General features: G+C 36.9%; 2 pseudogenes; one reads left to right on the forward strand and one right to left on the reverse strand.

The window, feature by feature from the left end:
* Positions 1-5,458: 5,458 nt before the first annotated feature.
* Positions 5,459-6,112, reverse strand: LOC102851396 (annotated as a pseudogene).
* An 861-nt stretch (positions 6,113-6,973) lies between these two features.
* The window catches only part of LOC102851811, an 87,219-nt pseudogene continuing 80,766 nt past the window's right edge, over positions 6,974-13,426 (forward strand).

Consider the following 13,426-nt stretch of genomic DNA (forward strand, 5'->3'; position numbering starts at 1 on the left):
GAAAGGTGATCCAATAGAAAGTGGAAATTACTGAACAGTATCTTGAAGTGCTTGCTGCAGAAGGTTAAGGACCGCAGTCTTTAATATGGATTGAAGCTCAATATCAAGAAAACAAAGATTGTTATCAATGGTCCGATTGGCAGCAACATGATTGATGGTGAAGAGACTGAGATTGTTAACAGTTTCAGTTTGCTTGACTCCACAATCAACACCCTTAGCACCAACAATCAGGAAATGAAAAGACACATTGAATTGGGAAAGTCAGCTGTCAGAGACCTTTCCAAAGTACTAAAGAGAAATGATGTCAGTCTGGATACTAAGGTGCACCTGATATAGGCTACATACAGTCTTTGTAATCACTTGCTACACATCAGAGAGCTGGACAATAACTAGAGATGATGGAAAAAGAATTGATGTATTTTAGCTGTAGTGTTGGAGAAGAGTATTGAATATAAAATGACTACTAAGAAAACGAACAATTTTGTCCTAGAGAAGTTGAAATCAAGCTGCTCCTTGGAGGCAAAGACTCTGAAGCTTCATCTGACATATTTTAGACATGTTGCAAGGAGGGGCCAGTTCTTGGAGAGGGACATCATGTTTATTTAGGATGGTTTAGGGACAGCATAGGAGAGGAAGACTCTCGATGAGACAGATTGATTCAGTGACTGGGGTAATAGGGGTAGGTATATGGGAGAGAGTGAGATTGGCACAGGATAGAGCAAGGTTTGGGCTGTTGTACATAGGGTCACTATGAGTTGGTGTTTTCAGAGGCAGTTAATCTCACAGGAGGAGATTGCCCATTCTTCTCCTAGAATGCAAATAGTGGGTTCAAATTACTATCCTTTTGATTGGAAGATAAATATTAAACTAGTAATAATTAAAGAATGTTGTTATGTAGTCAAGTCAAAGCTGACTCATAGCTAACCTTTCAGCAGGCTTTCAGAAGGAGTAACTTGCACAGGAGGAAATTGCCCACCTTTCTCTTTCACAACAGCTGATGGATTTGAACTACATCTGTTGGGTTTGGCAGCACAACCCCTACAACTAAGTCACTAGAGCTCCCTACTATATACCAGTTTTTGTTGTGATCTGTTGTCTTGGAACCAACTCATAGCCGGTCCTTAAGGGAGTTTTAAGAAGCAGTAAATCACAAAGGAGAAGAGTACTCATTCTTCTCCTGCAGAGCAGCTGGTAGATTTGAACAGCACTACTTTGAGATTAAAGCACAGCTCCTTACCACTTGGCCACCAGAGCTCCCACCATACCACTTGTTGTTCTTAGGGCTCCTAAACAATATTTTGCATTCACATGTCAATTCTTTATAATTTTTATCTTCTTGTGGTTTTACATATTTAAAAAGATTAAGAGTGATTTTTTTCATTTTTTTATTAGATTAATCTATTTCTTTTTCATTTCAATGAACATCTACAGAGACTTTGGAATTCCATTCATTCATTGTTGCACCCTTCTCCCCGCCCACCCCCCCCCCCCCCCCCCCCCCCCCCCCCCCCCTTAGCTCCTCTCCTTGAAAAGCAAAAGAAAAACTCCCTCATTGGTACACAATTCTGACCACACTTCCCCCAACCCCACCCCAACCCCAAATATAATCCACTCTGCAACCCTCATTCCGTACTCTTACGATAAACATAATGCCCTATAATATAATACTTTTAAATTATTCTCTCCCCCATAGACTTCAAATGCTATAAGAGTGATTTTTAAGAGTGCTGGTTTATAAGAAAATGTCCAGAAGGAAAAGAAATCTTAGAAGAATATAAGAATAGTCATGTAAAATGTTACACATGGAAGATAGGGTGGCATAATTTATATTAGGCTTTTGAGAAAATAAATCTCTAGGCAGATAGATTAAGAGATAAGATTTGAAACAAATGATGAATGAGAGCAAGTGAGTGGTTGGTTGGTGATTGGAAATGGAAAACTGTCGAGAGCATGTCATGCTGTGAATGATTCAAAAAAATTGTTGAAGAGCTTGTGAAAAAAGAAGCATGCCAAAAGCAATGAGCTCCCTTAGCTGAATCTTAGAAGACATACTGAAAAGGAGGAAAATGATACATCAGGTCTGATTGGCCAGTTTTAAAGCAACATCTTCAGAGGCAGAAAGGGATAAAATGAAAGACGGAAAGATTATATTATTGAGGCAGAGTGTTAGGCAGAATTCCAAACACAATGACAAAGAATATAGAGGAAAGTACTTTACAAGAAATTAACTAAAAGTCTCAGTACATATATTCTCTTGTCCTCTTCAACATGCCTCATTTTTTTTACACATCTTTTTTTCCTTTTATTGAAAAAATATTTTAGAAAATAGCAGGCAATAGAGAGCATAAATAAACAGGAATATACCAATAGTAAACGTACACATATAAAGCTAAAAATGCCACCAACTTCTTTAATTATGAGTACATAACGTAATAGGCATAAGGTTTGCTTTAAACAAGTTGAAAAACAGAGTTTTTTGGTAAGCCTCCCTTTGTCAAAAACATACACCAAAAAAAATCGATGTACAAGGGAATGCTAAGTGGAGAAACCACTGCTGTCACAGGAATTACCATAGAAAAACCATCTCATGGTTAACGACTTAAAAAACTGATTATTCCCTATCATCTGACACACTTACGTACTTATTTATTGTATCATGTCTTTATCTCTTTATTGAGAGTGTAAACTCCTTGAAAGCAAAAACTTGCATGTATCCCATGAATTTAGAATAGGGTTTGGCTCATGGTACATGCTCAGTAAATATTTGTCAAATAAATGGATGGCTAATTTGAAAGTAACAAGCATATAATACAGGCCTATAAAACACAGGCATAAAAACAACAGGGTTATGTCCACATGGGGAAATTAGACAATGGCACAAAAGACAGTTGAGATTGAAGAAAAATAACAGCAAAACAAAAACTACAAAACTGCCAGGTACAGAAGAAGGAAAGTCAGTTCTAAGTGAAGAGTTAAAGGAAGGCAAAGTGATAATGATGCAAAGCATGCTCGGCTTTATTAACCTAAGACTGTGACAAAATGAAGAGGATAATATTTTAAAACCGATGGTGTGATGAGAAAGCAAGCAGTCCAAAGTGTTGAGCTTGTCTAACTGGAAAAATAAAGTGGTATTAATAGTGAGAGAGAAGAAGGAAACAAGGTTCATAAAATGTAATAAATTCAGTTCTAATTTAAAGTATCTGAGCAGTATTAAGATCAGGATGCCAACATACAGCTAGAAAAAAAGATCTGAAGCTCAGAGGAGTGAATGAACCCACTTAAAGAAAACATACCACATCAAACACCACCAAAAGGATAACAAGTCTCCATCTCGAATCTGGCTGTAAAGCAAAACAAACCAGCTGACTTCAAACTGACTGACTCGTGATAGTCCCCTGTGTTACAGAGAAGAACTAGTTCCTGGGTTCTCTGGGCTGTGATCGTTCTGGCCGAACCTTGGGGGTACAATGGTTAAGCACTTGGCCACTAACCAAAAGGTCAGAGGTTTGAACACATCAATCACTCTGCAGGGGAAAAGATGTGGTTTCCTGCTTCAGTAACTGCAGACTTGAAAACTCTATAGAGCAGCTGCACCTTTTCCAACTGGGTCACAATAACTTAGAATTGTTTCAACTGCAAGGAACAGCAAGCTTCAAAGAAGGATATCACTAGATCTGTTTTTCTGCAGCATCACGGAGTAGATTCAAACAAGCAACCTTCCTCCCCCCCCTTTTTATTCTGATTTATTTATAAAGTTTGAATACATTGTTTATCACAAAATATCCTGCCCACTTCCTTCACCCCATCCACCTATCAATTGTGCAGCCCTGTGAGTAACACCCTTCCCCCCATCCACACCCCTATATTTTCACCATCCCCTCTACCTTGGGTCCTCATTCTCATTCTACAATAATGGTTTTACACAGTATTTGTCCTTGTGGGACTGAGTTAGTTCATTCAGCATAATGCTCTCCAAGTCTCTCCCAAGTTATGTAATAATTTACAAAATCCTTGCTTCTGCGTGCTGTATAGTATTCCATTGTATGAATGTACCAAACTTCTCAATCCATTCGTTTGTGTTTGGACATCTGAGCTGTTTCCATGTTCTTGCAATGGTAAATAACGCTGCTATGACCATTGGTGTGCAAGTTTCCATTTAAGCCTCAGGTTTCATTTTCATGGGGCATATTCCAAGTAGTGGAATAGCAGGGTTATATGGAATTTCTATGTTCAGCTTTTTGAGCAAGTACCAAACTGCCTTCCAGAATGGTTGCATCATTTTACAGTCCACCCACAATGTAAATGAGTTCCTATTTCACCACATCCTCTCCAACATTTATTACTTACTGTCCTTTTAAACTTTGACACTGCTACTACAAGCAACCTCTTTATCTGATAAAATCTGGACAAGCATAAGCTCATTAAATAAGTAAAAGCTGGTCCTTTCATCATGAGATTTTAGAAGATGTGTTCTTGTTTACTATAGCCTGCGTCAATGGACCTGAGCTGTCAAACATTTGTGTTACCTTCTTGGGTCATTTGTATATTTGTGTTTTTAACCTCTGAGCTAAAGGGATACTAGCTAAGGAGACAGAAAGAGAGACTGAGGAAGATCAATCATGTAGGAGAAAATTAGAAGAGAGGGAAGTCAGAAAAATAATAAGGAATACCAAATACTCTGTTCACAGTTCTTGATAATGATGATGATGATGTTATCATCATTGACATTAATTTAATTTTGTAAAGCAGACATGAGCACCGGTTTTAATCAGCTATGCACACATACATGCATACATACAGACATAAAAGATATTAAGCCAAAGTCAAAGTCTCATTATGAATGAAATTTTGAATAGGTATCAGAACTAGGCTCCCTGAGAGCTCACTAAGACTCCAGAGCCTTAACTTTGTAGACAAAGAGGAATGTACGTACACAAAGTCACAAATGTTCATTTCAAGTAAAATATTCATGAATCTTCAGTTACTATAGGCATCTCCTCTGCAGTTATTTCTGTTTACAAAGAGGTCCAAAAGAGTTTCTCTTTTCTCAATGTGTGGAACTTTCTCCAAAGAGATAAAAACAAACAAACAAAAAAAATCAGTGATGGTTCACAGAGCTATCAAACGTGTTAAGATTTTCAACACACCCTGCCCTATCATCTGTTAATAGTTTTAAGGCAAAAACAAAACAACAAACCAACTCTTTGAATGTTACATGTCACAGAGACACATTATGTAAAAAATTGCTAGGTATAAAGGAAAAAAGTATATACAGTTTTTGCAAAAACAATTCTTCAGGAGAACAAATCAAAGCACTGCAATCAGCAGATCAAAGAGGTACAGCAAGACGCAGAGCTACAGCTTCTCATAGTTGTGCCAGAAAATTCTGTTTATCCAGAATTGATTAAAATTTCAGGAAAAGCAGGGGCATTTGGTTTTTAAAAAACAATTACTCACTTTAAATTCTTTCCTCTACCCCACTCTCCCTCTTTAATTCAGCATGATCCAGTAGAAAGACAGCTGCTTTTAAAACTGGTTGTTTCATTTTTCTTTCTGCAGTGAGACGTTCATCGAGCCTAGATATTTCAGGCTCATATATTCATCTATTACCAGTGTCCTACTATGGACAAAGAACTTAGCAATGGATCTGGTGAATTCAGCTTTTTGCTACTGCTTTGTTCTCTCACTAAGGAAGGTCAGCTTCAGGGTGTATTAGTCATCAATTCTTCTGAGACTATTGCCATATGTCATCAGGATCCATCCCTGAAGAATCTTTTCTGTGGGCTATAAGAAAGATACTCTTGTCTTTGTATGAGGTGTAAATGGTCAGGATCCCCATCATCACAAAATAAGATATGACACACAAAGAAAAAACGGGCTTCGACTCTGTACCTATAATCCAAATCAAAGCCACTATGGCAAAGAGACAACAGATAGTACAGATTGTGAGGCCACCAACTATAAGACCAAAATTCTCCACATACTTGAACTTTTCCAGAAGTAACATTTTGGCAGAGTCATCCAAAGAATTTTTCACAGCTGATCCATCCCACTTGTTAATTTTTACAGGCTTTGCTTCAATCTTCCACTTTTTCAACAAGCTCAGATCCATAACCAACAATTTTGGCACCAGTAGTCAGGAAATTAAAAGTTGAGTTGCTTTAGGGAAGTTTGTTGTCAGGGGCCTCTACAGAGTGATAAAGAGTAACAATGTCAGTCTAGAGACTAAAGTATGCCTGATCCAGGCCGTGGTTTTCTCTATTGCTTGCTATGTGTCTGAGATCTGGACAATGAATAAAGATGGTAGAAGAATTGATGCTTTTGAGCTGTGGTGCTGGAGAAGAGTATTGAACATACCGTGGACTGCCAAGAGAACGAATAAAGCTGTCCTAGAGAGAATGCACCAGGATGCTCCTTGGATGCAAGGATTCTGAAAGTGTGTCTCACATACTTTGGTAATGTTGCCAAAAGAAACTAGTCCTTAGAGAAGTACATCATGGTTGGAAAGGTAGAGGGTCAGCGCAGAGAAGAACACTCTGGATGAAATGGATTGACATAGTGGCTGGGGCAATGGCAACAGGTGTGTCAGTTACAGTGAGCTTGACAGTGTGCAGAGTAATTGTTAATAGAGTCACTATGAGGCTCTGTCAATTCAAGGGCATATAATAAGAACAATTAGCTGCATCCCTGGCCCCTCTCCAAAAGATGCCATTAGCATCCTCCCCTACTCTTGTATTATCCAAATAAGTCTCCTGATGTTGGCAAATGTTCCATGAAGGCCAATACAGATGAAGCTGAGAACACATCTTTAAGAGAAATTTAAAAAATCACCTCAAAATTAAACTCTGTTGACTAAAATTTAGCTTTTGTTTTTATATCAAATTAAGTATTAACCCGAAACTATATCCAAAAGTAGGTTTTTGCCTAGTTAAGATCTATAAAGTGGGGACAATGAAGGTGAGAAAAAATTATAATGGGGAAAGTTCAGGAATTTGTAAAGGTAAGTTATGAAATTAATATTTTCCTGGTAGATAGCATTCAAATAATCTGATGCAAAGGTGTTTTGCTAATTTTGAGTATCAATTAATAAACTTTAGCTATTATGAACAACACATTGCTGACAACTGGTATTCATTTTGATTATTCGATGTTGTTATTAGATGCTATCAAGTTTGTTCTGACTCATAGTAACCCTATTCGTAGTTAATACTGTGAAAGGCTATTCAATTGTGCGCAGTCTTATAACCATTGCTATGTTTAAACCCGTTGTTGCCATAATTGTATCAATCCATCTCATTGAGGCTCTTCCTCTTTCTTGCTGATGCTCTAGCAAAGCTAATACTCTTCCCCATGGACTGGTTTCTTTTGATAATATGTCCAAAATATATGAGATAAAGCTTTGCTATCCTTATGTCAACAGAACATTTGTATTTCTTCTATAACAAAATTGTTCATTTTTTGGAAGTCCAAAGTATATTCATTATTTTTCATCAATATCATGATTCAAAGACATCAATTCTTTTTCAGCCTTTCTTATTCATTCATCGTCCAGTGTTTGCATACATATGTTGTTGTTATTGTTGTTGTTGTGTACCACAGAGTCAGAACCAACCCACAGCTGACTCTCCAGTGGGTTTTCACAGACAGTTAAGCACATTGAAGGAGATTGTCCATCCTTTTCCTGCAGAGGCAGCTGTTGGCCTCAAACTACGTGCCTTTGGGACGGCAGCAAGCTTCTTGCCACTAGGCCACCAGAGCTTCCATATGAGTTATATGAATTAGTTTATTTTACCAAGACTCATATCAGGTAATTTAACTCTTCAAAGAGATAATTTTGCTTTTTTGACTCATAAAAGTTGTCTTTTGCAGTAGATGTGCCATTTCTTCTATTTAAAATAAAATTTAAAAATGAAATACATCAGTTGATATGTTTACTTCTGCTTCTGTTGACATTTATTGGTCCACACAAATTTATTTTAAATAAATTTTAATACTAATCAAGTGAATATTTTTAAAATGGATTGTAATGAATAAACTACTGAAATGGAATACCCTATTTTATTGAAAACGAATAAAACAGTTTTGGAGGAGTAAAAGTGATTCAAAAAATTCTAGTCAAGACTAAGCAAACAAACCAACACTTTCTCAAAATGCTACAAATTTAGAAACTTTTCACATTATCTGTATAGCTAAAATAAGAACAAAGCAGGTTTCAAAGAGAATATAACATAAGGTACAGTTAATTGAAGCTTGGCAAGTATTTAAAGAAAAGAAATTCTCATTCTGCCTATATGTAAATGAAAGTGGTCATCACCAGCCTATAGTGATGTTCAATGGGAAAACCAACGAAAATGGAGCATTCTCTCGTAATTTGATGCTTTCATTTATTGGTGGAATGAAGTAAGAGTCACTCTGGAAAAAGAGGAAAACAACATTTTGATAAAACAGAAAAGCATTCTTGAAAACAAGCAGAAAACGAGTGTTTCAGTTGCTTATCTAGAACTGGAATCAGGAAAAACGTGTCAAGTAGCAACCAAAAAGAACAAGTCAAATCGACTTTCCTCCATGCTATAACCTAGTTCACAAAACAAATCAAGTGGAACTTTGGCAGGTACACTGAGTTCAACAAATTATCAACTAACTGTTGAAATCATAAGAGTTAAAGCCAGTATACAAAAGGGAGAACTTATCTCTGGGGCTGTAAAGGAAGTCAGAGACTTCCCTGAGTCATAGTCAATGTGATCCTCATAATTCTGCCACTTACACTATGAAGTTAATATATCTCTTCCTGTATTAAAAAAAGAGATTTCTCATTAAACACCCTTAACAAAGTGTCTAGGCAACAATAACAATCCTTAACCAAGTGTATAGACATATATACATTTCTGTCATCTAGTAGAGAAAGATGCACAAAGTATTTTTTCTTACACCTATAATGTTCAGAAATATTTTTTATGGTTTGAACTATGTTTCTATCTTAGACTTTCAGAGATAAAGCAATAAGAATACATGTCAATATTCACAGGATATTTAATATTAGTGGGAAATTCTAAATAACTTATATTCTCAGCATTGAATTAAATGTCCATGCACCAATTAATGATGAAGTTTGAAGTAATTCACACATGAATTAAAAGCAGCATAATATACATTTTATAAACCAGAACAAAAACATCTTTGTTGCTATATGTGTTAAATTATATCTAAAAAAGCTCTGCCTGGTTGAAAAATATGAATAACTTTAATTACCTACTTAAAATATTAAGGGATCAAAACAACAAAACCTGTTTACCTGTTTTAAAGACAAATCTTCACATTGTTGTTGTTGTTGTTAAGTGCTGTCGAGTCACAGGCAACTCATAGTGACCCTATGAAGGAAAGTCCTCACACTTGTGTGTCTTTCATCCTCTCTCCAGGTTCATAGGATTTACAGAGGCAAGATATTATGGAAGTGGATGCCATTCCTGCTTCCAAAATCTTCACATTATCTTCTCTAAAGAAAAAGGAAACTTTAATTATTATTTTATTTCAAAAAATTAGTATCAATAATATACTGAAGTTTTGCAAGTATTATTTTATATTCATAACAACAGCATGAGGAAAATATTGTACTTATAAATCTGCATACTCCCTGAAAGTAAAGCTCCAAAAAGTTTAGTTACTTAAAACTACACACACAACTTGCTGGTTAAAAGAAAATTTAAGAAGATTTCTTGAAAAACAAATTCAAACTTAAAAAGAGGGAGGCACTTTTTGTCAGAGAAAAAAAAGGTAAAGAAAGGGATAAAACCACTCTCAGAATGTCAGAAGGGTACTGCTACAATAGAGAAAACCTGACTATAAGATTTACAACTGTTCCAAAAAATTGGGAGACAGAGAGGAAATCTTTTATGAAGACGGACAGTAAACAAGGATAGGGGGAAAAAAACAGGTGTCTGGAAGTGAAATGATAGAATGACATGACTGTGTAGTAAATCACATGATTTGCAGTTAATTCTCCTAGAGGGACTATTTAAGAGGAACAGAAAGTTAACTCAGGCTAAGGGTGGGCCAAAGTTCAGGGACTTAGGGAAAGGAAAGAGGCTACCAATTTAGGTTAAAAAGAACAATGTTTCCAAATGATCAATTGTTGTGGGGATTCAGATTGGAACTTACTAGTAAACAGCCCTCCAGAGATTTTGAGAGACTGTAAATCACATGAAAGGAGAACGCTCATTTTTCTTCCATGAAGCAGCTGGAAATTTAAACAATTTAAGTAGCTGACCTCACACTTCCTTACCACTAAGTCACCAGATGTCCCTGAATGATTAGTAGAGATTAAAAATTCAGTTGTTTATTTATGAAACAACGAATGAAGAGTCCATGTATGGCTTGGTAAAAGGTAAATAAGATAGCATCTATAAACCTTGACTAAGGGATGTATTATTATTTTTTTTTTAGCACTAAGCTAGCTCCCACTGATAGTGACCACGTGTATAAGGGGAAAAAATCTTTTACAATCCTGTGCCATTTTACAATCTCTGACAGACTAATATCCATACACATACAAGGACGTCCAGTGAATACCACCATCATTCAGAAATATGAGCCAACAATCAGAGCCAAAGAAGAGGAAATAGAAGATTTTTACCAGCTTTTACAGTCAGAGATCAATCAAAAATGCAATCAAGATGCATTGATAGTAATGGGTAACAGGAATGCAAAATTTGGGAACAGAGAATAAGATTCAGTAATTAGAAAACATGGACTTGGTGACAGAAATGGAGCTGGAGAGAGAATGACTGAATTTTGCATAATCAATGTAGCTAATGTTAGATGGATCTTTGCATAATCAATAATTTAGGCAGAATATTAAATTGTCCAGGAAGTATTAAAGGAAGATGGAAGGAATATACTGAGTCACTGTATCAAAAGGAATTGGCAGACACAGAAGAATTTCATGAAACAACATATGAGAAAGAGCCTACGGTGATGAAAGAAGTTGAGGCTGCTTTGAAGAAAATGGCAAAAATAAGACCCCAGGAATAGATGGTATACCAAGTGACATATTTCAGCTAACAGATGCTGCCCTGCTTGTGCTCACCAAGTTGTGCCAAGAAATCTGGAGAACAACCACTTGCCAACTGAACTGGAGGAGATCTATATTTGTTCCCATTCCAAAGAAGGGTGACCCAACAGAGTGTGGAAACTATAGAACATTCTTATTGATTTCATATGCAAGCAAGATTCTATTGAAGATTATCCAAAAACGCCTGGAACAGCACATCAACAGAGAACTGCCACAAGTCTAGGTTGGGTTTAGAAGGGGTAATAGTACTAGAATTATTGTAGCTAATGTTAGATGGATCTTAGCTGAAAGCAGGGAATACCAGAGGAATGTCTATATGTGATTCATTAACTATGCAAAGGCATTCGACTGTGTGGATCATAACAAACTGTGGATGACTCTGAGAGGAATGGGGATCCCAGAACAGTTGATCTTGCTAATGAGAAACCTATTCTTGGACCAAGAAGCAGTCATCACTACACAGTGAGAAAACATTGCATGGTTCAAAATTGGGAAGGGCGTACGCCAGGGATGTGTCCTGTCTCCATACCTTTTCAATCTGTATACAGAACAGATTATTCAGGAGGCTGGGCTCTATGAGGAGAAATGTTGGGTCAAGATTGGTGGAAGATCTATCTAAAATCTGTGTTCTGCAGATGACACAACCCTGTTTGCTGAAACGGAAGACGACCTGAAGCAGAGAGTCAATGACTGCAGCCTCCAATATGGATTGAGGTTCAATGTCAAGAAAGCAAAAATTCTCACCAGTGGACCAACTGGCAGCATCAGGATGGATGGTGGAGAGATTGAGATTGTTCACAGCTTTAGTTTGCTTGGCTCCACAGTCAACTCTCTTGGCACCAGTAACCAGGAAATTAAAAGATGTATTGCCATGGGAAAGTCTGCTGTTAGAGACCTCTCCAAAGTACTGAAGAGCAATAGTGTCTCTCTGGGGACTAAGGTGTGTCTGATACAGGCCATGGTCTTTGCTATCACTTGTTATGCATCAGAGAGTTGGACAATGACTAACTAGGATAGAAAGATAATTGATGCCTTTGAGCTGTGGTACTGGGAAAGAGCATTGAGGGTACCATGGACTGCTTGGAAAACAAACAGATTCATCACGTAGAGGGTTAAACCGGGCGGCTCCTTGGAGCAAGGATTCTGAAGCTCCGTCTAACACACTTTGGACATGTTGTAAGGAGGGACCGGTCCTTGGAGAGGGACATCATGCTTGGGAGGGTGGAGAGCAGGCTCGGGAGGGGAAGGCCATCAGTTAGGTGGATTGATTCAGTGACTGGGGTAATCGGGGTGGGAGTGTCAGAGACAGTATGATGGGCACAGAACAGAGCAGAGTTTAGGGCTTTTGTACATAGGATCTCCATGAGTCACAAGTGACTCGACGACACATAACAACAACAACAACATTTGGTTTAACCTCACTGTTCATGTCACTATGTCAACTCATTTTAAAATCCTCCTCACTTTTCATTGACTCTTTTCATTTCCCAAACATGTAAGAGTGGCTATTTTCAGGAATTAGTTTTCTTGGATACAATGGAGGAGGAGAAAGCATTTCATAATATCACAGAGTTCAGGTAGAATTCAATATTAATAATTTTGGTATTCTTTGTATTTTAATTTTTCAGAAATAAATTTAAAGATAAGGATTTAAGTGTGTCATTTTCTTTGGAAGTATGTAGAATACCAAAAAGAAATGAAATACAAAAATGGAAAGAAAGCACAAAAATTGCAACAAGAAACAGCAATTGATGTTTAAAGTTTAATTCTGCAAGGACATTCTCAGAATAAAATTTGGGAGTGAATTCTAGTACATATTGTATCAGATAGAGATATGTATCAGAAGAGTGCATAAAATTCTACTTACTGCTTTTTAGAAGTATATTGATCACCAATACTATTTTCCAAGGTGCCTGTTGGTAGATTCAAACTTTCAGTTGATAATTGAGTCTATTAATTATTTACATAACCCAGCGATTTTATATTAAGCCCAATAAAGACAAATTGCAGCCCCACCAAATGGTTACCATTGGTTACACTGGAAGGCCTGAAAATGTTGGAATAGTATACTCCTGGGAATTTTTATTTATTTTGCATAAAGGCAGAGAGACCTTAAAATAATATAAAAAGCTCTCATATGAAGAACTAAACCCTAAAATATCTGAGTGGGACATAAGAATATTAGCTCTGCACATGAAGGTTTTGGATAGAATTGTATAGGCCCATTTACACTTCTTTAGTTGGACAAAAAGCAAGGATGACAGATGAATAAGCAATGTATTGTGGTTCTTAAAAAAAAATATCCTGTGAACTGACAAAAGAACAAACAGGTCTTCTTGGAGGCAAAGATGTTTATCT

The sequence above is a fragment of the Elephantulus edwardii genome, unplaced genomic scaffold (assembly GCF_000299155.1).
Source record: "Elephantulus edwardii isolate Elephantulus edwardi_28Jun2011 unplaced genomic scaffold, EleEdw1.0 scaffold00053, whole genome shotgun sequence".
In the NCBI taxonomy this organism is placed as follows: domain Eukaryota; kingdom Metazoa; phylum Chordata; class Mammalia; order Macroscelidea; family Macroscelididae; genus Elephantulus; species Elephantulus edwardii.